This window comes from Lactuca virosa, chromosome 8, assembly GCF_052849685.1.
Source record: "Lactuca virosa cultivar CGN04683 chromosome 8, Lactuca_virosa_CGN04683_v6, whole genome shotgun sequence".
Taxonomy (NCBI): domain Eukaryota; kingdom Viridiplantae; phylum Streptophyta; class Magnoliopsida; order Asterales; family Asteraceae; genus Lactuca; species Lactuca virosa.
The window spans coordinates 57,303,002-57,329,919 of NC_136433.1; the positions used below are offsets into that span (position 1 = coordinate 57,303,002).

At 36.4% G+C, this 26,918-nt stretch overlaps 4 pseudogenes; 2 read left to right on the forward strand and 2 right to left on the reverse strand.

Annotated features, from left to right (window-relative positions):
- Positions 1-538: 538 nt before the first annotated feature.
- On the reverse strand, positions 539-1,778 carry LOC145133452 (putative RNA-dependent RNA polymerase 1 pseudogene; annotated as a pseudogene).
- A 258-nt stretch (positions 1,779-2,036) lies between these two features.
- Positions 2,037-5,059, forward strand: LOC145132825 (metal transporter Nramp7.2-like; annotated as a pseudogene).
- Positions 5,060-16,013: 10,954 nt separating this feature from the next.
- Positions 16,014-17,253, reverse strand: LOC145133453 (putative RNA-dependent RNA polymerase 1 pseudogene; annotated as a pseudogene).
- A 258-nt stretch (positions 17,254-17,511) lies between these two features.
- LOC145132849 (metal transporter Nramp7.2-like) lies at positions 17,512-20,555 on the forward strand (annotated as a pseudogene).
- The last annotated feature ends 6,363 nt before the right edge of the window (positions 20,556-26,918 follow it).

The window sequence follows — 26,918 nt, forward strand, 5'->3', positions numbered from 1 at the left end:
ACAAGGACCTGTTAATTTTAGTACATAATATTGTTTTGATATATAACGATAAAAATAAAAAATGTTATATGGTAATCATCAACATTCCTTATTGAATTGGATTTTAATTCCCTCCTCCTGTTTTTGGAATTTCGTTTCCCTAGTTTAATGAAAAGTCAAAATCATTTAGGATTCCAATTCATTTTAAAAACTTGAATCAAATAGAAAAATAAACTTTAACATGGAAATGCGGCGGAACTGGATTCCAAATCTTATTAATTTCAAACCAAAAGACTTTATATTTCTTTTGTCAAACACTTTACTTCAAATAAAACTACACATTCCACCTAATATACCTAAGAACTAATAAAGTCACTAAAGTCCAAAGTTATAGTCATGATGTCAAATTATTTTCATCAATCCTACAAGGATCTAGGTAAGCATTAGTAGAAACCGATTACTTTTTTTTTATCACCTCTTGTTCAACTCCATATAATCTATGTTCAACTCCATATAATCTATGTGTACGTATATATAGTAGATTAAGATACTACTTACATATCTCAAAAATATATCAACATTGATAATATTTACATCAAACCCTACAAGAAACACAATAATCAAAAACCACAATATTTACATCAACTCAAACTAAATCCAACAAGAAACAACAAAGACAACTATAGTGACTTCACACAACTTCAATCATATCAGATTTAAAGCAGTGCTAAACTGCTGTTGAAGCCAATCAGTATCAACATTTCTTCTAACCCTCCCCTTGCTTCTCTTAATCTCAATAAGCTTATCATGCACACACCAAGGAAAACTCAAAAAATGATCACGTGTTTTCATATCCTCATTATATTTACCCCAATAATCCGGATGATATGTCACATGATACCATGCAGATGCTTTCGCATACACATCATCATCTCCAACATCCACATTGCCTCTACCCTTCCAAAACCAATTCCTCGCTTCCTTTCTCAAAGACTTCACAGCCAAACCATTCCTCCCATCAAACGACCTCGACATTTTCATAATACTCCCACTCAACAATTCAGCCTCGGTTTTAATCCCATAATAATCCATCAAATTACCCAATTTGTAATCATACTCAGTTTTAAAATCAAAAGCTTCATCAACATAGTACTCAAACCCGCTGACTTCCAAGTCAACATCGTACGTTTGTCTCGCCACGTCACGCGTGAACGGGTTGACCTGGCTGTTTTGTGGGGCGATGTCTTTGACCTCACGAAAGAGTTTCCCAATCACGTTATATGATTCGTACGTTGTTTTGTTGGATTTTTCCATGAAATCAGGGTACTCTTTGACACGAAGATTTGCAGGGATTTCTGCGGGGACACGGGTTTTTGGAAAATCTACAGCTACTGAGAAAAGCTTTGCGAGCTCTATGCATGGTGGGGCCATTGCCTTTTCGAGTTCTCTGTCTGCAAATACTGTCTTCAACTTTCTGGTAAATTCGTGAAGTGTCAATTTTGTTATAGGTAAATAAAAATATTGAGAATGATTAGTTTGAAGTACATATCGAGAAAATCTACATGAAGGAGCATAGGCTCTGTCGCCTCTTCCCTCCTGAGCCTCAGAGACACGAAGCACAGAGCAGCAGGCGGTGATAGAGATAAGAGATGACACAAATTTTCCTTCCAGTGGGGATTAGGGGTTGAGAGCGAGAGAGATGGAGCGATGTGGGTACCTTTATGATGATGGTGATAGAGTGGATAAAGACGTAGATAAAGGACAAAAGGTAGAGGCGCAAAAATACAAGAGCTGAAGAGGTGTCTCAGTCTCATGGTAGAAGGGGGTTAGGGAGAAGCTCAGAATCCTTTTATAATTCAAACGGCATGGACATGCCCACAAACTGAAAGCAACCTTTAGAATTTGAACTCCAGCAGCCATGCATCATTTTGTAATGCAAACGGCATGGACATGCTCAAAATCTGAAAGCAACATTTTGAACTAGAACTCTAGTAGCCATGAGTGATGTGCAGAACTCTAGTATAAGTAGCATACTCAATCCAATCCTTTACCATCAAATCTGTTCATACTGAGATTCTTCACATATATAGATTCTCCATTCCCACAGAGACAAAGACAGAGACAGAGATGGCAAGTCTGCAGCATGAACCACGAGTTACAGGAGGGAGCAATCGTGTTTCAGCTGTTGATCTTTCTGTTCTCAACTCCAAAGACTTTGATGATCATAAAGATATCGACCATGATCAGGTGATCTCTCTCTCTCTCTCTCTCTCTCTCTCTCTCTCTCTCTCTCTCTCTCTCTCTCTCTCTCTCTCTCTCTTTCCACCCTCACAAACGTTAATTTCAAGATTGATATCTAACCATATGTTTGAAGTTTCTATTTGTTTAATAACAGTTTGATTAATTTGATAACCATATAATATGCAGAAACCTGGATGGAAAAGTTTTCTCTCCTTTGTTGGACCTGGTTTCCTAGTGTCATTGGCTTATCTCGATCCTGGCAACAGTAAGTTCTGATTTCTCAATATCTCATATTCTCATTGTAACTTATATATCTTAATCATTGTAAACTTATCAATGTTTTTTATGCAGTGGAAACCGATTTACAGGCAGGAGCCAACCATAGATACGAGGTAAACGTTTTCTCCATGAAACACCATAGTTGTAGTTCAAAAAAATCACCATTATTTTCAGCTACTTTGGGTGATTTTGATCGGGCTAATCTTTGCACTTGTTATTCAATCTCTGGCTGCCAATCTTGGTGTAAGCACTGGTAAGACATTCACTGAACTAGACCTATGAATTTATATATATATCCAGAAATAATTATAAATATCTAAACTTTAGTTATTCTGTTATTCAGGGAAACATTTATCAGAGTTGTGTAAGGCTGAATACCCTATCTTTGTCAAGTATTGCCTATGGCTGCTAGCCGAGGTTGCAGTCATTGCAGCAGATATTCCCGAAGGTACTAATTTTAATCATGCATATCCATGAAACTGATGTGAACATACGATTTAACTTTTTTTTAATAATATTTTGATTCATTTTCTTTTGATGTTTGCAGTGATCGGAACAGCTTTTGCACTGAATATCTTATTCAAGATTCCAGTTTGGGTTGGAGTTCTCTCACTGGTCTCAGCACCCTCCTCCTTCTTGGCCTCCAAAAATATGGTGTAAGAACTTCAATCATGATTCGTTTTCTTTTGATGTTTTCATAGTTGGTGTTTCCTAATATGAAAACACATGGAATGTTGGTTTCATATATCCATAGGTGAGGAAGCTTGAAATATTGATAGCTATTCTAGTTTTTCTGATGGCTGGTTGTTTCTTTGGAGAAATGAGCTATGTGAAGCCACCAGCTGGTGATTTGCTATAGGGAATGTTCATTCCTAAACTTAGTGGTCAAGGCGCCACTGGTGATGCCATTGCTCTACTTGGTGCCCTTGTCATGCCGTAAGATCCCACTCCCAAAAAATAAAAAATAAAAACCTATTTCTCATATATTTATATTCCCTAAATCTACTTTGGTTTATTAACATTAAGTTCACTTTTTTTAATAGGCATAACTTGTTTCTCCATTCGGCTCTTGTTCTTACTCGAAAGATACCAACTCGAGTTCTTATTCATGATGATGTTTTGAATTACAGGATGCATGCAGATACTTCTTGATAGAGAGTGGCATTGCGCTCTTTGTAGCATTCTTGATCAACGTCTCAATGATCGCTGTTTCTGGCACTGTTTGCTCAGAAAAAAACCTACCAAGTGAAGAAATGGATCGTTGCAACGATCTCAACCTTAACTCAGCTTCATTTCTTCTAAAAGTATGAGCTTATAAGATGTCAAATTTATAACTTCTATACCAACAACATTCACAAAACTTCTCATAATTAACCCCGGTTTTTACTACACAGAATGTTTTGGGAAAGTCCGGCTCTACTCTTTATGCAATTGCACTGCTAGCTTCTGGTCAGAGTTCAGCAATCACAGGCACTTATGCTGGACAATTCATTATGTCGGTAGGTTAAAAGAGGTCTTTATTGGGTTTGCCTATTATAACTTTCTGCTGTTAATAATCAAGGTTAACACTAAGCATGTACTATTTGTTATTTTAGGGTTTCTTGGACTTAAAAATGAGGAAATGGCTCAGGAACTTGGTAACTAGGTGCATCGCCATAACACCGAGTCTAATAGTGTCAATAATTGGGGGGCCTTCTGGAGAAGGAAGACTAATTATAATAGCATCTGTATGTGACTCCATCTTTAAAGTTTCATTCTATAGGTAAGCATATTCATGATTCATTGAAACTGGACTTTAATGTAAGTATGGATCTTTTGCAGATGATACTGTCATTTGAACTTCCATTTGCACTCATTCCACTACTCAAGTTCAGTAGCTCAAGTACCAAAATGGGACCTCACAAGAACTCAATATTTGTGAGTTTCAATTTCGTAAATCAAGTATACCTGAAATTCATTTATAATATGATTATTTTTCTTCTACAGATCATTCTCTTCTCATGGGCACTAGGACTTGGAATAATTGGCATCAACATCTACTACTTGAGCACTGCATTTGTCGATTGGCTAATCCATAGCACTTGGCCAAAAGTGGCTAATGTGTTTATTGCAATATTAGTTTTTCCGGTCATGGCTGCTTATGTTCTCTCAGTGATCTACCTTATGTTGCGTAAGGATGTTGTGGTTACATATATTGAGCCATCAAAAGGTGACCCTATTGCTCAAGATAGCATGGAAAGTGGAAATGATGCTGATAGAAGACCAGAGTTGACAAATGCTCCTTATAGAGAGGATCTTTCTGACATTCCATTTCCACAATAGTGTATCTGAAACTTTCTGAGTGGATTCAAAGGCGCTCATTGGTATCTCGCCTTCTTAAACATTACTTCTTTATGTGTGTAGATCATCTGTGTTCCAGGATTGGTCATATACACTAAATGTCTAATCCTAAATGTAGGAGATTTGGTTGCTTGAAACCAAAAAGTTTAATTATCTGCGTTTTGTAAACCGAATGCGCTTTGTAAAGTGAATAAGAAAGTGTACGGCATCAGTTGAATCAGTTGAATCCGTTACAGCTTAACTTGTTTTTCTTCTTTGCATTATTAAGTGAATCTTCAAACTAATGCAACTATATCATATAACCAACAAGACAAATAAGTCAGCACTCATGTGTGTTTTGGTCCTTTATTTAAAGCAACTTTAGAAAAGAGCAATTAATATTTTTGTGTGTGTGTGTGCGTGTGGGGGGGGGGGGGGAGGGTTGGGTCTAATATTCATAAAAATTAGTGGGCTACTACTACTTCTAAGCAAAAAAAAAAAGGGGGGGGGGGGGGGGGCTGGCCCTTAATAAGCTCCGCGCTTGTATGCCGAACACTTATTGCATGGTTTTAAATCTTTTTATACGATGTATGTGTGAAGACCAAAGGGTTTCTAACCCAACGGTATCAGGTGTTGCCTTTCCTCCTTGAGATTGAAAGTTTAAGTCCCGTCATGAACATAGGTGGAATTAAGTAGTAGATTAGATTTGTCGTTAAAAAAAATGTATGTTTTAAAGATATGCCCACTAAAACAACAAATTAGTTACGCTCTTAATAAATACATAGGCCTATTGAGTTACACACAATCCACAATCTAAAAGCAATAAATAAATAAATACGGGGGATAGTTTATTATGATAGATTTTATGCATAAGAACAATCCTATGTGCTCATACAAACCCTAATGTTTGGATCTAGGTTTCTCTATTGTACATGCAATGAATCCAAGACTTACAAACCCTAGATCTATCAAATAAGAACTGAAATAAGGGTTTAGTAATTACCTTTGATTATTATATATAGCAATAACAATCAATCCTTGCTTTGATTGACTTCAGAAAGCTTAGTGCCTCAAGTGTTGCACCTCTAATGGAGTCACAAACACCACTAAGCAACTTGGATGAAGAGGGAGGAGAGAGGAGGCACCAAAAACGGCTGGAAACCCTAGAGGGACTCTTAGCCACGTTTTTGGGGCATAGGGGTCCTATATATACATGTAGGCTATTAGGGTTTGCAACTAGGAAACCCTAATCTGACTGCTTAAGCCCTAAGCAGTCCAATGGACCATTCCAGAAGGCCCTTGGACGATTTCTTTATGGTCCTCCATATAGAATTCGTCCATTGCCATCCAATGGATCCTAAGCCCAACTTTGTAACTATCTTATAATTACAATATCAGTCTCCTTAATTTAATTAATCTCTTTTAGTCACAAAATTAATTCTTAATTAATTCTTGACTAATATTAATTAAACATTATGATTTCTCTTTTAATATATTAGTCTTATAATATATTAATAAATCATAATTAAACCTTTCTCTCGTTAATTCATCCTACATATTGCTATGGTGAAGGCAACCCAAAATGACCATGCTCATAATCGGGTCAAGTACATACCAAAATAGTTATGGACTTAGACACTAATCCAACAGTCTCCCACTTGGATAAGTCTAATAACTATTTTGCATAACTTCAGAACCTGATCATTGTTATTCTGTGATAATGATTATTGTACATACTGTCTTTGTGACTTATGCTGTTATGTTATTTAGTGTAAATGTTGTTATATGTGCTTACGTTGAGTTATGTGCTATTTATTATACATCATGCTTTGTGATTATGCTATGATTGTGATTATGCTTTGCTGAGTTAGGACCGGAGGGTCCACCCGAGTTGTGGGACCGGAGGGTCTCCACTGGAACACATTGACTGGAGGGTCATTTCGAGTTAGCCTCGAGTGGCTAATGAGATGTGTGTGGTATTTTGGGGGACTCACTAAGCTTCGTGCTTACCGTGTTATGTGTTATGTGTTTCAGGTTTTCCTCAGGATCACGGGAATGTACCGGCTTGATTGTATACATCAGTGAAAGAGTTATAATTTGAGGATCCTGGATTTTAATCAAACAATTATAGTGATGTGATTTGTGAATTAAATAAATGAGATTCTGTGAAACGTGTTATGAGGATTTTGTAATTCCAAATGAAAATTTTATATGAAAAATTCACGGTGTTACACATATCGTGTCAAATTCGTGGCTGACACGTTTTCCTGACACGAATACACGAATTGCCAGGCCTACCACGCGTGGTTTGTGAATAAAGGTGATGCCACGTGGATATTTTACTATTCCACAACCAACCCACCAAGTTATGGAAATGCTATGCACCGATGATTAGGTAGTGAAAGTTCAAAAAGAAGAAAGAGATAAAGAGAGAAATATGAGGGAACCAATCAAATGCAGTGTCTCCGTCCGTCTCCATGGTCACGCCACAATGCTTTATTTGGATTGCTTTTTCAAAGAAAACTACAATGCTATACTTGGTAGATTTTTAAAGTAAAATGCCTTGATAAGAATAAAATGTAATGCTTTTTTAATGTAAGATGTCTTAATAATAAAGTGCAATGCTTCTATTAGGTTGACATTTTAAAGAGAAGTATGTTGATACAACTGGAAGATTTTTGAAAGTAAAACGCCTAGAGAATAAATAAAAATAATACATACAAAAAGAATTAATAACACACAACAAGGTATAAAGATGTTTAATAGATCATACCTGGATTAAGAACTTAAAGTAATCTGCTATTTCTCAGTACACTTGGAGTAAAACAAGATTCAGTATCTCCACCATAGCTAAAAAGAATTAAGAAATCACAACAAAATATACAGATGTTTAGCATCACTCAGTTGTGTCTTACATTGTCAATGAGAACATAAATGAATACAAATGGGCAATAAGGTAAAATTGGATTTATACCTTCACATTGTTCATCCAATAGTGTGCTGAACTTTGCAGTGCAGTTATGAGCCAGCCACTGCAAACCCTTGTCCACCACTTGAAAGTATCACTAAATGCTCTTTTGAAGTTATTGAGAGTCTGAATCGATTTTGATCAATTCAGTCCAAACCAACAAGCAACATAAGAATCCAAACTTGAATGTCCTGTTATAAAATGTAAAATTAGTAAAGATTCAACACCAATCAACTGAAGGCATGGAATAATTATAAAATAACACATCATATAAAACCTTGATATTGACATAAATTGGTAAAGCCTCTTTGATTGGATCCATGGAAGCATCTTTGACTTAATTATTCCTGAATAGATGAAGTATAATTAGAAGTATAATCAAACTAAGGAAATAGAAAGCACTCAATAGTTAAATAAAATTAAAAAAAAAGAACCTGTAAGATAAACCAAGTCAAGATACACAACTAATTTTACATGTACTTTGTTTTCAACTTCTTGGAAGGGCAGATGGAGTTCTCTATTCTTAAGTTTTCAGATCAGTTCCTTACGCTGGGTGTACAAGGGGTACACAGGGCGTAAGTCAACCAAATTTTGGGACAGTTCAAAATGTGAGTACGCTGGGCATACATAGGCATACGCCGAGCATACTCATGTTGCTTCCAAACCCTAAATTCTACGATGTGACCCCTATTTAATCACCTTTTCCATCCTTTGGACATTCCCTCATCCAGCCTCCATTCCGTCTAAACCCTAAAACGAAACCCTAGCTTGTGTATGAGAGATTTGAAGCTTAGAAAGTGAATCTTGAGTGTTTGGTGCTAGGAAGAAGATCATTCAAGAGGTGGTGGTGCACTCTGGTTTGTAGATCCATAAACTTCATCCTCTTGTGCACATTTTCAAGGTATATAGTTCAAATCTTGGAGCTTGTTTAAATAGATCTTGTTTAGTCTTGCATTTTGGTCCTTTTTGTCCTAAAGCTTGCATGGATCTTTGTGAGTATGGAGTAGTCCAAATATGTTAAGTCATCATTTCAGACATTCTAAGATGTCTTGAGTCATAAAAATGATAGCTTAGCCATTTCCTTTCTTCCATGCAAGAGTTGTTGGGGGGGGGGGGGTTTATGAAGTAAAAGTTATGGGTTTTGGATTTTAGCTCCTTGTAGCCATGCAAAGGCTTAAAGTCAGAGACCTTATGGATTAAGACGTTTTTTAGGGGCCAGATCTGTGATTGGAATGGATGTCTTAAGGATTAAGACTTTTTGCATGGAGATCTTGATAACAACTTACGTACACTAAGCATATGCTTGGCTACCCCCAGCCCAGCGAGATGCGAGCCCTTTTCTGGTGTTGCGCTCTACACCCAGCGTAGAGTTGAGTATGCCGAGCGTATTGACCAAGGTTGACTTTTGTTGACTTTTATGGAATTTGACCATTTGAGTATGAAGTGGATGGTGAGGGTTTTATGAGGGGTAAAATGGTCTTTTACTCTAAGTATAAAATGGATTGTCTTGGGCCTAATAGTATGTGAGAGAAATATCCTAATTATTAATTAAGGTTAATCGGTGTATGTAATTATGCGGAATCTAGTTCCAGCAATTCGGGTGTGAGTTTTATCAGTCATTAGTGTAAGGTGAGTCTCCTCACTTATTCTTACATGTATAGTAGAATAGATGTATATGTATTTGACGATCAACTGGGTCTAAGTGTTATTACTGTGTTTGTGTTGTTTATATGTGTTAAGACTATGGGTAGGCTCCAGGGTTGCTGATAACCTACAAAGGGTGTTGTTGCCCACTAAAACTTCGGGTAGTCTCCAGGGTTGCTGATATTCATAGTTGTTTTATGTGTTGTGCTATATGTGATATTTTTGGGGAAGTCGCTAAACTTTGTCCTTACAGTTTTTGATTAAATGTGTTTCAGGTACTTCTGAGAAACGCGGGAAAGTGAAGGCTTTATTATATACATTCGCTTGGAGATTTTGTTGCTGGGTATTTTGGGATACTCTGATAATTTTATATGGATTTGTATTTTGACCTTATGGTTTTCTTGTGATGGGTTTTATGAAACATGTTTTATTATGAGGTTAAAAATGAAAATTTTGGGTTGAAAAATTGGATGTTACACGAACCTATTCAGATAATATAACAAGTTCCTTAGAACTTGTACGAACTTGATACGATATTGCTTTGTTTGACTATTAACCGAATCTGGTAGTCATTTGTTACCCGCCTCATCGAGTCTCGTCATATAATCACTAAATGGCTTTACTCTTTAAACTGTTAGTTCAATAACTCTCGTCACTTCAACCCATAATCTGAGGTTTATATTTTTTAGTTTTTACTGATCGGATTAATAATCTAATTATGTTGTTGGGTCGGTAATAGCACTTTATTATAATCCGACAGTCTAACTTGGGTCTTGACCCTCGTTCTATGATTATGTCAAAATATTGAAAAACAACATAAATAATGCAATGAATGTGTATGCCTTATGTGCTTAACATTCCTCGTTACACGTACTCTCGTACCCCGTACATCACTTCTCGATCGACCAACACCCTTGCCAAACATGTACGCGAGAATGATGGAAGACTCAAATTTATAGGGCTATTTGGCCGATGCCACGTGATGGCATTCCAAGCACCAAGTCGTGATGAATGCAACATGCCATTCTCTGAAATAGCAACATATTTTTAAAAAGGTCGTAATTTTCTCATACGAACTCCGTTTTTTATGTTCTTTATAGAGTAAATTACACGAGTCGTCCCTCGTGCAGGTGCCAAAATACATGTCCAGTCCCTATTTTCAAAAATTAACTCGAACCGTCCCTCGTTACATTAAAACATATACGCTTCATCCCTCGAGACATAAAAAGACAATTTTACCCTTATTATTTCTTTTTTGATTTATTTTTTATTTATTAATAATTTATTGATTTGTTTATTATGAAAATAATTATTTATTTTCTTTTATCAAAGATATTAAATAAAGATCCTTAAACCCTAAGCACGCCGTCCTCTTCCACCATTTCTTCTTCTGTCATCTCCACCTCCACCAGTATCATCGCCGACTTCAACGACTTCAGGACATCTTCGTCTCTTCGGCCACTCCTGCGATGCTATCAAACCATTACCCACCACAACTCAACCCACCCTTCCTCTTCCATTTCCCCTTTTTTCCTTCTGTCCACACCGAAATCAGGTCATCGAACCAGGTACAAGTCCATCACGCAAGATCAGATAAGAGGGACATTGAGATCGGAGAAGCAGGTCGGATCGAACCCAAATCGTCTCCATTGATAGTCCTCCTCTGCGATAACACAATGATGTGAACCCTAGATGATGCGACGATGGCAGCGCACCGGTGACGATGGCGGCTCACAGTTGGCAATGGTGGTTCACCGATCGAACGAAGTGCAGACTTACAACCCCCTTTTTCCATCCCCCTCTGTAATGAATCAGATTTGCAGGTTCAGTGAATAAGGTTTGCTTTCAATTTAAGATCCCTAAATCATTTGCTTTCAATCAGTTTTGTATCAAATCAGATTTTCCATCTCCCTGACTCTTACTTCCTAATTTACCCTAATTATTCATTCTTGTTTTGCAGGTGGGTTTTCCGATGGTGGATGGTGGTGGTGTTAACAGTAAATGTGCTTGTTTTGATGGTGGGTTGAGTATATGTTGTTGGTTTGGTGAATGAGGTGATGGTTTGTAGTTATTTTTGGTGAAACATGTTAACATTAACGAAGGAGTGGGTTGGGTGAAGTGAGGGGTAGCGGTGGTGCTACATTTTCCGGTGAGAAGTGGTGGTGGTGCTCCATTTTCTGGTGGTGGCGTAGATTACCGGTGGTGGTGGTGGTTAGTTCTTATTCCACAAAATAGAAAAATAACTAAAATAATTTTTAGTAATTAAAAATAATCAGAGCAAATAATTAAAATAATTTTAATAATTAAAAATGTTCAAAATAAATGAAAAAGAAAAGAAAAAGGACATTATAGTCTTTTTTATGTATCAAAAGGGATGAAACGTGTAAATTTAAACTAACGAGGGATGTACCGTGCAACTTTTAACAATACGAGAGACGGTCCGAGTTAATTTTTGAAAATAGGGACTAAACGTGCATTTTGGCACCTGCATGAGGGACGATTCGTGTAATTTACTCTTCGTTATATCTACGGAATGGTCTCGAAGAGTACTAGAACTTCCTTTCATTTATGGAAGACTCAAAGGGCTATTTGCCCAACGCCACATCGTGTCATTCCAAGCACCAAGTATTAAGTCTTGGTGAATGCCATGTGTCATTATCTAAAATAGCAGCTTACTTTTAAAATGGTCATATCTTCCTCATATGCACTCTGTTTTTATGTTCTTTATATCCACGGAATCGTCTCAAGGAGTACTATAACTTCCTTTCATTTGTTTACTGCTAATGACATTTCATTTTTAATTTGATTTCTTGCTAATGAGGTAACGATTTTTCGAGCGTTACAAGAAAGATCTACAAAAGAGTATAGGATCATAGTTGAAGTTGTATTGTAGATGCTAAAGAAGTTAGTTTTAGATATCTTTGATTCATAATGGTCTGATGATAATAAAAGTTGAACCGCTTTTTAGTCTTTGATGCATTTCCTCAAACACCTCACATGCAAATCGAACGATGGTCTGTAGAGAAGAGTAAAAAAATTGAATGATTGATGTCATGAATTTGTATAGAAATTGAAATGTATATCCACAACTTTTGTGAATTTATATGTTTAATTATCGATATGGTGTTCTTTTGAGTATATGAAACTTTTAACCTTAAAATGATTATTAGTTCTTAAAATGTCATTCTTAACTTTTTTTTTTTAAATCATGTAAGTATGTACACCGTTATGTTCGAATTTTGTAATTTATGTGAGAAAAAAAGTTGCTTGCATTTAACTTTTAGTCCCTATTTTGTTGTTGAATTTAAACGGATTCGATTCATAAGGATCATAAGAATTTTTTTAATCATAATAGATTAATGATTAATAGCAATTTTGAATCATAAGAAATTTTTTAATCATAATATATTAAGGCCCATGACAATTTGAATGATAACAATCTAATTTGAATTATAACAATCTAAGTCATAAAAATTAAGGATATTAAACATTTTAAATTATTATTTTATGAATAATATTATTTTGGATCATAATAGTCTGAATCATATCATTTCAGCATTTCTAACTAAATTATAATTTTTACAAAATTGATTTATAAATAGTTTTGAATCATATCATTTTTAACCAAATCTTGAAATTTTGTAAAATAAAGTGTGAAATCTAAATAAGTTTTATATTATAATATTTTGGATCATATCGTCTAGGATCATGTTTGATTTTTGTATAGATTTTAATTTATAATAGGTTTTGGATCAATAATATTATGGATCATGTTGTTTATGATCATATCATTTCCATGTCAAAATCAATGAAGCTTTCCTTTGTCTACGATTATGTGTTTTTAAACTAAGTCAGTACATTTTCAACATTTTCATGTACAATCAAGAAAAAACATCATAAATGGTCCCTATGGTTACCCAAAATCTGAAGTTTAGTCCCCGTGGTTTAAAAACCTCATAAATGGTCCCTGCGCTTTCAAAACTTTTGATGTTTGGTCCTTTTTATTAACTCCGTTAGCTTTCTACCGTTAAACGAAGGATATTTCCGTCATTTAACTATCCAAGGACCTTTTATGAAGTTTTCTTTTATTTATTTCACCTTTGACAAAGCTACACATAATCACCTTCATTTCCTGGAAACTTGTCCCCTTTCCTTTTCCCTATTATACATATAAACCAATACCCACTTCGCATTTTCCTCCAGATCTCACTTCTTTTCGTTGAATTCATCATCTTTCCCACTTGGGTATCAAGAAATCAGCTATCTTAAACCATGGAAAACAACAATCAATCGTCTTTTTTGGCAGTACAGTGATCAACTTCGTGTTCAAAGCAACAATCTTTTCAGCCTCTCCCTTAACGACTCCATCTGGAGCCACCTCATACGCCTCCAAACGCCCCGAAAAAGAACGCCGAAACTTCGACATCCATGTCGGCGGTCACTTCACCAACTCAAACACCATTAACACCAACCACTCCAGTTCATCCAACTCCGATTTTAATGGTTTTAACTTTGACTTTAAAGTCGGGTCGACTAATCAAAACTAGACCGGTGATTTTGGGATCAACGGTGGGTTTAACAAAGGAGTTAACTCAAAGCCCGGTTTTAATTTTATTACCATTGATCTTAATTTCGAGAAAAATGGGTTCAAGAAAGATGGGAAGTTTGGTAAAAATAGCGACGATGATCATCTTTCATTTGGGGTTAAACGTGGGAAGAACAAGAAGAAAAAGAAGAAAGAACCTAAAAGTCATTTGGGGTTAACCACACTTTGATTCTTCTTCAAGCTCTTTGGTTGAATCCACTTTGTTACTTTTAGGTTTAAGTAATCGGAGTAGGATGAAAGGCAGTCGGATTTGGCTATGGAGATGAAGGCAGCGAGCATGAGGGCTAGGAAAAAGAAGAAAGAACCTGAAAGTCATTGATCCAAGATCTGGATGGAAATTCTTAAACATCAACCATCTGGAGAAATCACTTCATTTAATTGTCAAGACTCAAGAAGATTGGGGATATTTAACATTGAGGATGAAGGCAGCGAGCATGAGGGCTAGGAAAAAGAAGAAAGAACCTGAAAGTCATTGATCCAAGATCTGGATGGAAATTCTTAAACATCAACCATATGGAGAAATCACTTCATTTAATTGTCAAGACTCAAGAAGATTGGGGATATTGAACATTGAAGATTTTGTAGTAGCTTTTCAACATATTTTTATGGTGTTCCTCTAATGTTGAGACAAGGATTAACATCATGTTATGCGTTTTTAATTTTTCAAGTGTATGTATGAGTTTGGAGTTTTAGTTGTTGATGAAGGGTGGGGGAGGAAGATGATGGGGGTGGGCGGTGCTATTTTTGGTCGTGTTGGAGAGAGAGAGAGAGAGAGAGAGAGAGAGAGACCCTTGGTTATTAAATTTATTTAAAGAAAATAAATAAATAAAAGAAAACTTCATAAAAGGTCATTGGATAGTTAAATGACGGAAATGCCCTTCGTTTAACGGTAGAAAGCTAACGGAGTTAATAAAAAGGACCAAACATCAAAAGTTTTGAAAGCGCAGGGACCATCTATGACGTTTTTAAACTACGGGGACTAAACTTCAGATTTTGAAAAACCACAGGGACCATTTATGATGTTTTTTCTACAATCAAATTCATATCAAATTGAGAGTGTAAAAAATAATTAAATGGTGGATATTGTGATACGTAAGGTGTCATTTAAAAATTGAGTGTAGTTTAAATTTAACATAAATTAAAAAAGAATACCAAAGTTTGATTTTCAATAGAACACAACAAATCTAATTTCCATAGAACTATTTTACACGTCCGATAATTGTTTTACACATGAAGAAAAGGTTTTACAATAGAGCACAACAAACAACCGTTTTACAAGTATGATAATAGCATTTTAAATATTGAACACACAACAAAGGCAACAATGAGAGGAGGGGGGGGGGGGGGAGGGGAGGGAGAGTCTCACATTTGAAGATTTCGTCGGAACAATCTTGGGATGACGTCAACAGGTGACATGGTCGTCAGAGAAAGTAAAGAAAACAAGGACCTGTTAATTTTAGTACATAATATTGTTTTGATATATAACGATAAAAATAAAAAATGTTATATGGTAATCATCAACATTCCTTATTGAATTGGATTTTAATTCCCTCCTCCTGTTTTTGGAATTTCGTTTCCCTAGTTTAATGAAAAGTCAAAATCATTTAGGATTCCAATTCATTTTAAAAACTTGAATCAAATAGAAAAATAAACTTTAACATGGAAATGCGGCGGAACTGGATTCCAAATCTTATTAATTTCAAACCAAAAGACTTTATATTTCTTTTGTCAAACACTTTACTTCAAATAAAACTACACATTCCACCTAATATACCTAAGAACTAATAAAGTCACTAAAGTCCAAAGTTATAGTCATGATGTCAAATTATTTTCATCAATCCTACAAGGATCTAGGTAAGCATTAGTAGAAACCGATTACTTTTTTTTTATCACCTCTTGTTCAACTCCATATAATCTATGTTCAACTCCATATAATCTATGTGTACGTATATATAGTAGATTAAGATACTACTTACATATCTCAAAAATATATCAACATTGATAATATTTACATCAAACCCTACAAGAAACACAATAATCAAAAACCACAATATTTACATCAACTCAAACTAAATCCAACAAGAAACAACAAAGACAACTATAGTGACTTCACACAACTTCAATCATATCAGATTTAAAGCAGTGCTAAACTGCTGTTGAAGCCAATCAGTATCAACATTTCTTCTAACCCTCCCCTTGCTTCTCTTAATCTCAATAAGCTTATCATGCACACACCAAGGAAAACTCAAAAAATGATCACGTGTTTTCATATCCTCATTATATTTACCCCAATAATCCGGATGATATGTCACATGATACCATGCAGATGCTTTCGCATACACATCATCATCTCCAACATCCACATTGCCTCTACCCTTCCAAAACCAATTCCTCGCTTCCTTTCTCAAAGACTTCACAGCCAAACCATTCCTCCCATCAAACGACCTCGACATTTTCATAATACTCCCACTCAACAATTCAGCCTCGGTTTTAATCCCATAATAATCCATCAAATTACCCAATTTGTAATCATACTCAGTTTTAAAATCAAAAGCTTCATCAACATAGTACTCAAACCCGCTGACTTCCAAGTCAACATCGTACGTTTGTCTCGCCACGTCACGCGTGAACGGGTTGACCTGGCTGTTTTGTGGGGCGATGTCTTTGACCTCACGAAAGAGTTTCCCAATCACGTTATATGATTCGTACGTTGTTTTGTTGGATTTTTCCATGAAATCAGGGTACTCTTTGACACGAAGATTTGCAGGGATTTCTGCGGGGACACGGGTTTTTGGAAAATCTACAGCTACTGAGAAAAGCTTTGCGAGCTCTATGCATGGTGGGGCCATTGCCTTTTCGAGTTCTCTGTCTGCAAATACTGTCTTCAACTTTCTGGTAAATTCGTGAAGTGTCAATTTTGTTATAGGTAAATAAAAATATTGAGAATGATTAGTTTGAAGTACATATCGAGAAAATCTACATGAAGGAGCATAGGCTCTGTCGCCTCTTCCCTCCTGAGCCTCAGAGACACGAAGCACAGAGCAGCAGGCGGTGATAGAGATAAGAGATGACACAAATTTTCCTTCCAGTGGGGATTAGGGGTTGAGAGCGAGAGAGATGGAGCGATGTGGGTACCTTTATGATGATGGTGATAGAGTGGATAAAGACGTAGATAAAGGACAAAAGGTAGAGGCGCAAAAATACAAGAGCTGAAGAGGTGTCTCAGTCTCATGGTAGAAGGGGGTTAGGGAGAAGCTCAGAATCCTTTTATAATTCAAACGGCATGGACATGCCCACAAACTGAAAGCAACCTTTAGAATTTGAACTCCAGCAGCCATGCATCATTTTGTAATGCAAACGGCATGGACATGCTCAAAATCTGAGAGCAACATTTTGAACTAGAACTCTAGTAGCCATGAGTGATGTGCAGAACTCTAGTATAAGTAGCATACTCAATCCAATCCTTTACCATCAAATCTGTTCATACTGAGATTCTTCACATATATAGATTCTCCATTCCCACAGAGACAAAGACAGAGACAGAGATGGCAAGTCTGCAGCATGAACCACGAGTTACAGGAGGGAGCAATCGTGTTTCAGCTGTTGATCTTTCTGTTCTCAACTCCAAAGACTTTGATGATCATAAAGATATCGACCATGATCAGGTGATCTCTCTCTCTCTCTCTCTCTCTCTCTCTCTCTCTCTCTCTCTCTCTCTCTCTCTCTCTCTCTCTCTCTCTCTCTCTCTCTCTCTCTCTCTTCCACTCTCACAAACGTTAATTTCAAGATTGATATCTAACCATATGTTTGAAGTTTCTATTTGTTTAATAACAGTTTGATTAATTTGATAACCATATAATATGCAGAAACCTGGATGGAAAAGTTTTCTCTCCTTTGTTGGACCTGGTTTCCTAGTGTCATTGGCTTATCTCGATCCTGGCAACAGTAAGTTCTGATTTCTCAATATCTCATATTCTCATTGTAACTTATATATCTTAATCATTGTAAACTTATCAATGTTTTTTATGCAGTGGAAACCGATTTACAGGCAGGAGCCAACCATAGATACGAGGTAAACGTTTTCTCCATGAAACACCATAGTTGTAGTTCAAAAAAATCACCATTATTTTCAGCTACTTTGGGTGATTTTGATCGGGCTAATCTTTGCACTTGTTATTCAATCTCTGGCTGCCAATCTTGGTGTAAGCACTGGTAAGACATTCACTGAACTAGACCTATGAATTTATATATATATCCAGAAATAATTATAAATATCTAAACTTTAGTTATTCTGTTATTCAGGGAAACATTTATCAGAGTTGTGTAAGGCTGAATACCCTATCTTTGTCAAGTATTGCCTATGGCTGCTAGCCGAGGTTGCAGTCATTGCAGCAGATATTCCCGAAGGTACTAATTTTAATCATGCATATCCATGAAACTGATGTGAACATACGATTTAACTTTTTTTTAATAATATTTTGATTCATTTTCTTTTGATGTTTGCAGTGATCGGAACAGCTTTTGCACTGAATATCTTATTCAAGATTCCAGTTTGGGTTGGAGTTCTCTCACTGGTCTCAGCACCCTCCTCCTTCTTGGCCTCCAAAAATATGGTGTAAGAACTTCAATCATGATTCGTTTTCTTTTGATGTTTTCATAGTTGGTGTTTCCTAATATGAAAACACATGGAATGTTGGTTTCATATATCCATAGGTGAGGAAGCTTGAAATATTGATAGCTATTCTAGTTTTTCTGATGGCTGGTTGTTTCTTTGGAGAAATGAGCTATGTGAAGCCACCAGCTGGTGATTTGCTATAGGGAATGTTCATTCCTAAACTTAGTGGTCAAGGCGCCACTGGTGATGCCATTGCTCTACTTGGTGCCCTTGTCATGCCGTAAGATCCCACTCCCAAAAAATAAAAAATAAAAACCTATTTCTCATATATTTATATTCCCTAAATCTACTTTGGTTTATTAACATTAAGTTCACTTTTTTTAATAGGCATAACTTGTTTCTCCATTCGGCTCTTGTTCTTACTCGAAAGATACCAACTCGAGTTCTTATTCATGATGATGTTTTGAATTACAGGATGCATGCAGATACTTCTTGATAGAGAGTGGCATTGCGCTCTTTGTAGCATTCTTGATCAACGTCTCAATGATCGCTGTTTCTGGCACTGTTTGCTCAGAAAAAAACCTACCAAGTGAAGAAATGGATCGTTGCAACGATCTCAACCTTAACTCAGCTTCATTTCTTCTAAAAGTATGAGCTTATAAGATGTCAAATTTATAACTTCTATACCAACAACATTCACAAAACTTCTCATAATTAACCCCGGTTTTTACTACACAGAATGTTTTGGGAAAGTCCGGCTCTACTCTTTATGCAATTGCACTGCTAGCTTCTGGTCAGAGTTCAGCAATCACAGGCACTTATGCTGGACAATTCATTATGTCGGTAGGTTAAAAGAGGTCTTTATTGGGTTTGCCTATTATAACTTTCTGCTGTTAATAATCAAGGTTAACACTAAGCATGTACTATTTGTTATTTTAGGGTTTCTTGGACTTAAAAATGAGGAAATGGCTCAGGAACTTGGTAACTAGGTGCATCGCCATAACACCGAGTCTAATAGTGTCAATAATTGGGGGGCCTTCTGGAGAAGGAAGACTAATTATAATAGCATCTGTATGTGACTCCATCTTTAAAGTTTCATTCTATAGGTAAGCATATTCATGATTCATTGAAACTGGACTTTAATGTAAGTATGGATCTTTTGCAGATGATACTGTCATTTGAACTTCCATTTGCACTCATTCCACTACTCAAGTTCAGTAGCTCAAGTACCAAAATGGGACCTCACAAGAACTCAATATTTGTGAGTTTCAATTTCGTAAATCAAGTATACCTGAAATTCATTTATAATATGTTTATTTTTCTTCTACAGATCATTCTCTTCTCATGGGCACTAGGACTTGGAATAATTGGCATCAACATCTACTACTTGAGCACTGCATTTGTCGATTGGCTAATCCATAGCACTTGGCCAAAAGTGGCTAATGTGTTTATTGCAATATTAGTTTTTCCGGTCATGGCTGCTTATGTTCTCTCAGTGATCTACCTTATGTTGCGTAAGGATGTTGTGGTTACATATATTGAGCCATCAAAAGGTGACCCTATTGCTCAAGATAGCATGGAAAGTGGAAATGATGCTGATAGAAGACCAGAGTTGACAAATGCTCCTTATAGAGAGGATCTTTCTGACATTCCATTTCCACAATAGTGTATCTGAAACTTTCTGAGTGGATTCAAAGGCGCTCATTGGTATCTCGCCTTCTTAAACATTACTTCTTTATGTGTGTAGATCATCTGTGTTCCAGGATTGGTCATATACACTAAATGTCTAATCCTAAATGTAGGAGATTTGGTTGCTTGAAACCAAAAAGTTTAATTATCTGCGTTTTGTAAACCGAATGCGCTTTGTAAAGTGAATAAGAAAGTGTACGGCATCAGTTGAATCAGTTGAATCCGTTACAGCTTAACTTGTTTTTCTTCTTTGCATTATTAAGTGAATCTTCAAACTAATGCAACTATATCATATAACCAACAAGACAAATAAGTCAGCACTCATGTGTGTTTTGGTCCTTTATTTAAAGCAACTTTAGAAAAGAGCAATTAATATTTTTGTGTGTGTGTGTGCGTGTGGGGGGGGGGGGGGGGAGGGTTGGGTCTAATATTCATAAAAATTAGTGGGCTACTACTACTTCTAAGCAAAAAAAAAAGGGGGGGGGGGGGGGGGGCTGGCCCTTAATAAGCTCCGCGCTTGTATGCCGAACACTTATTGCATGGTTTTAAATCTTTTTATACGATGTATGTGTGAAGACCAAAGGGTTTCTAACCCAACGGTATCAGGTGTTGCCTTTCCTCCTTGAGATTGAAAGTTTAAGTCCCGTCATGAACATAGGTGGAATTAAGTAGTAGATTAGATTTGTCGTTAAAAAAAATGTATGTTTTAAAGATATGCCCACTAAAACAACAAATTAGTTACGCTCTTAATAAATACATAGGCCTATTGAGTTACACACAATCCACAATCTAAAAGCAATAAATAAATAAATACGGGGGATAGTTTATTATGATAGATTTTATGCATAAGAACAATCCTATGTGCTCATACAAACCCTAATGTTTGGATCTAGGTTTCTCTATTGTACATGCAATGAATCCAAGACTTACAAACCCTAGATCTATCAAATAAGAACTGAAATAAGGGTTTAGTAATTACCTTTGATTATTATATATAGCAATAACAATCAATCCTTGCTTTGATTGACTTCAGAAAGCTTAGTGCCTCAAGTGTTGCACCTCTAATGGAGTCACAAACACCACTAAGCAACTTGGATGAAGAGGGAGGAGAGAGGAGGCACCAAAAACGGCTGGAAACCCTAGAGGGACTCTTAGCCACGTTTTTGGGGCATAGGGGTCCTATATATACATGTAGGCTATTAGGGTTTGCAACTAGGAAACCCTAATCTGACTGCTTAAGCCCTAAGCAGTCCAATGGACCATTCCAGAAGGCCCTTGGACGATTTCTTTATGGTCCTCCATATAGAATTCGTCCATTGCCATCCAATGGATCCTAAGCCCAACTTTGTAACTATCTTATAATTACAATATCAGTCTCCTTAATTTAATTAATCTCTTTTAGTCACAAAATTAATTCTTAATTAATTCTTGACTAATATTAATTAAACATTATGATTTCTCCTTTAATATATTAGTCTTATAATATATTAATAAATCATAATTAAACCTTTCTCTCGTTAATTCATCCTACATATTGCTATGGTGAAGGCAACCCAAAAGGACCATGCTCATAATCGGGTCAAGTACATACCAAAATAGTTATGGACTTAGACACTAATCCAACAGTCTCCCACTTGGATAAGTCTAATAACTATTTTGCATAACTTCAGAACCTGATCATTGTTATTCTGTGATAATGATTATTGTACATACTGTCTTTGTGACTTATGATGTTATGTTATTTAGTGTAAATGTTGTTATATGTGCTTACGTTGAGTTATGTGCTATTTATTATACATCATGCTTTGTGATTATGCTATGATTGTGATTATGTTTTGCTGAGTTAGGACCGGAGGGTCCACCCGAGTTGTGGGACCGGAGGGTCTCCACTGGAACACATTGACTGGAGGGTCATTTCGAGTTAGCCTCGAGTGGCTAATGAGATGTGTGTGGTATTTTGGGGGGACTCACTAAGCTTCGTGCTTACCGTGTTATGTGTTATGTGTTTCAGGTTTTCCTCAGGATCACGGGAATGTACCGGCTTGATTGTATACATCAGTGAAAGAGTTATAATTTGAGGATCCTGGATTTTAATCAAACAATTATAGTGATGTGATTTGTGAATTAAATAAATGAGATTCTGTGAAACGTGTTATGAGGATTTTGTAATTCCAAATGAAAATTTTATATGAAAAATTCACGGTGTTACACATATCGTGTCAAATTCGTGGCTGACACGTTTTCCTGACACGAATACACGAATTGTCAGGTCTACCATGCGTGGTTTGTGAATAAAGGTGATGCCACGTGGATATTTTACTATTCCACAACCAACCCACCAAGTTATAGAAATGCTATGCACCGATGATTAGGTAGTGAAAGTTCAAAAAGAAGAAAGAGATAAAGAGAGAAATATGAGGGAACCAATCAAATGCAGTGTCTCCGTCCGTCTCCATGGTCACGCCACAATGCTTTATTTGGATTGCTTTTTCAAAGAAAACTACAATGCTATACTTGGTAGATTTTTAAAGTAAAATGCCTTGATAAGAATAAAATGTAATGCTTTTTTAATGTAAGATGTCTTAATAATAAAGTGCAATGCTTCTATTAGGTTGACATTTTAAAGAGAAGTATGTTGATACAACTGGAAGATTTTTGAAAGTAAAACGCCTAGAGAATAAATAAAAATAATACATACAAAAAGAATTAATAACACACAACAAGGTATAAAGATGTTTAATAGATCATACCTGGATTAAGAACTTAAAGTAATCTGCTATTTCTCAGTACACTTGGAGTAAAACAAGATTCAGTATCTCCACCATAGCTAAAAAGAATTAAGAAATCACAACAAAATATACAGATGTTTAGCATCACTCAGTTGTGTCTTACATTGTCAATGAGAACATAAATGAATACAAATGGGCAATAAGGTAAAATTGGATTTATACCTTCACATTGTTCATCCAATAGTGTACTGAACTTTGCAGTGCAGTTATGAGCCAGCCACTGCAAACCCTTGTCCACCACTTGAAAGTATCACTAAATGCTCTTTTGAAGTTATTGAGAGTCTGAATCGATTTTGATCAATTCAGTCCAAACCAACAAGCAACATAAGAATCCAAACTTGAATGTCCTGTTATAAAATGTAAAATTAGTAAAGATTCAACACCAATCAACTGAAGGCATGGAATAATTATAAAATAACACATCATATAAAACCTTGATATTGACATAAATTGGTAAAGCCTCTTTGATTGGATCCATGGAAGCATCTTTGACTTAATTATTCCTGAATAGATGAAGTATAATTAGAAGTATAATCAAACTAAGGAAATAGAAAGCACTCAATAGTTAAATAAAATTAAAAAAAAAAAAGAACCTGTAAGATAAACCAAGTCAAGATACACAACTAATTTTACATGTACTTTGTTTTCAACTTCTTGGAAGGGCAGATGGAGTTCTCTATTCTTAAGTTTTCAGATCAGTTCCTTACGCTGGGTGTACAAGGGGTACACAGGGCGTAAGTCAACCAAATTTTGGGACAGTTCAAAATGTGAGTACGCTGGGCATACATAGGCATACGCCGAGCGTACTCATGTTGCTTCCAAACCCTAAATTCTACGATGTGACCCCTATTTAATCACCTTTTCCATCCTTTGGACATTCCCTCATCCAGCCTCCATTCCGTCTAAACCCTAAAACGAAACCCTAGCTTGTGTATGAGAGATTTGAAGCTTAGAAAGTGAATCTTGAGTGTTTGGTGCTAGGAAGAAGATCATTCAAGAGGTGGTGGTGCACTCTGGTTTGTAGATCCATAAACTTCATCCTCTTGTGCACATTTTCAAGGTATATAGTTCAAATCTTGGAGCTTGTTTAAATAGATCTTGTTTAGTCTTGCATTTTGGTCCTTTTTGTCCTAAAGCTTGCATGGATCTTTGTGAGTATGGAGTAGTCCAAATATGTTAAGTCATCATTTCAGACATTCTAAGATGTCTTGAGTCATAAAAATGATAGCTTAGCCATTTCCCTTCTTCCATGCAAGAGTTGTTGGGGGGGGGGGGGTTTATGAAGTAAAAGTTATGGGTTTTGGATTTTAGCTCCTTGTAGCCATGCAAAGGCTTAAAGTCAGAGTCCTTATGGATTAAGACGTTTTTTAGGGGCCAGATCTGTGATTGGAATGGATGTCTTAAGGATTAAGACTTTTTGCATGGAGATCTTGATAACAGCTTACGTACACTAAGCATATGCTTGGCTACCCCCAGCCCAGCGAGATGCGAGCCCTTTTCTGGTGTTGCGCTCTACACCCAGCGTAGAGTTGAGTATGCCGAGCGTATTGACCAAGGTTGACTTTTGTTGACTTTTATGGAATTTGACCATTTGAGTATGAAGTGGATGGTGAGGGTTTTATGAGGGGTAAAATGGTCTTTTACTCTAAGTATAAAATGGATTGTCTTGGGCCTAATAGTATGTGAGAGAAATATCCTAATTATTAATTAAGGTTAATCGGTGTATGTAATTATGCGGAATCTAGTTCCAGCAATTCGGGTGTGAGTTTTATCAGTCATTAGTGTAAGGTGAGTCTCCTCACTTATTCTTACCTGTATAGTAGAATAGATGTATATGTATTTGACGATCAACTGGGTCTAAGTGTTATTACTGTGTTTGTGTTGTTTATATGTGTTAAGACTATGGGTAGGCTCCAGGGTTGCTGATAACCTACAAAGGGTGTTGTTGCCCACTAAAACTTCGGGTAGTCTCCAGGGTTGCTGATATTCATAGTTGTTTTATGTGTTGTGCTATATGTGATATTTTTGGGGAAGTCGCTAAACTTTGTCCTTACAGTTTTTGATTAAATGTGTTTCAGGTACTTCTGAGAAACGCGGGAAAGTGAAGGCTTTATTATATACATTCGCTTGGAGATTTTGTTGCTGGGTATTTTGGGATACTCTGATAATTTTATATGGATTTGTATTTTGACCTTATGGTTTTCTTGTGATGGGTTTTATGAAACATGTTTTATTATGAGGTTAAAAATGAAAATTTTGGGTTGAAAAATTGGATGTTACACGAACCTATTCAGATAATATAACAAGTTCCTTAGAACTTGTACGAACTTGATACGATATTGCTTTGTTTGACTATTAACCGAATCTGGTAGTCATTTGTTACCCGCCTCATCGAGTCTCGTCATATAATCACTAAATGGCTTTACTCTTTAAACTGTTAGTTCAATAACTCTCGTCACTTCAACCCATAATCTGAGGTTTATATTTTTTAGTTTTTACTGATCGGATTAATAATCTAATTATGTTGTTGGGTCGGTAATAGCACTTTATTATAATCCGACAGTCTAACTTGGGTCTTGACCCTCGTTCTATGATTATGTCAAAATATTGAAAAACAACATAAATAATGCAATGAATGTGTATGCCTTATGTGCTTAACATTCCTCGTTACACGTACTCTCGTACCCCGTACATCACTTCTCGATCGACCAACACCCTTGCCAAACATGTACGCGAGAATGATGGAAGACTCAAATTTATAGGGCTATTTGGCCGATGCCACGTGATGGCATTCCAAGCACCAAGTCGTGATGAATGCAACATGCCATTCTCTGAAATAGCAACATATTTTTAAAAAGGTCGTAATTTTCTCATACGAACTCCGTTTTTTATGTTCTTTATAGAGTAAATTACACGAGTCGTCCCTCGTGCAGGTGCCAAAATACATGTCCAGTCCCTATTTTCAAAAATTAACTCGAACCGTCCCTCGTTACATTAAAACATATACGCTTCATCCCTCGAGACATAAAAAGACAATTTTACCCTTATTATTTCTTTTTTGATTTATTTTTTATTTATTAATAATTTATTGATTTGTTTATTATGAAAATAATTATTTATTTTCTTTTATCAAAGATATTAAATAAAGATCCTTAAACCCTAAGCACGCCGTCCTCTTCCACCATTTCTTCTTCTGTCATCTCCACCTCCACCAGTATCATCGCCGACTTCAACGACTTCAGGACATCTTCGTCTCTTCGGCCACTCCTGCGATGCTATCAAACCATTACCCACCACAACTCAACCCACCCTTCCTCTTCCATTTCCCCTTTTTTCCTTCTGTCCACACCGAAATCAGGTCATCGAACCAGGTACAAGTCCATCACGCAAGATCAGATAAGAGGGACATTGAGATCGGAGAAGCAGGTCGGATCGAACCCAAATCGTCTCCATTGATAGTCCTCCTCTGCGATAACACAATGATGTGAACCCTAGATGATGCGACGATGGCAGCGCACCGGTGACGATGGCGGCTCACAGTTGGCAATGGTGGTTCACCGATCGAACGAAGTGCAGACTTACAACCCCCTTTTTCCATCCCCCTCTGTAATGAATCAGATTTGCAGGTTCAGTGAATAAGGTTTGCTTTCAATTTAAGATCCCTAAATCATTTGCTTTCAATCAGTTTTGTATCAAATCAGATTTTCCATCTCCCTGACTCTTACTTCCTAATTTACCCTAATTATTCATTCTTGTTTTGCAGGTGGGTTTTCCGATGGTGGATGGTGG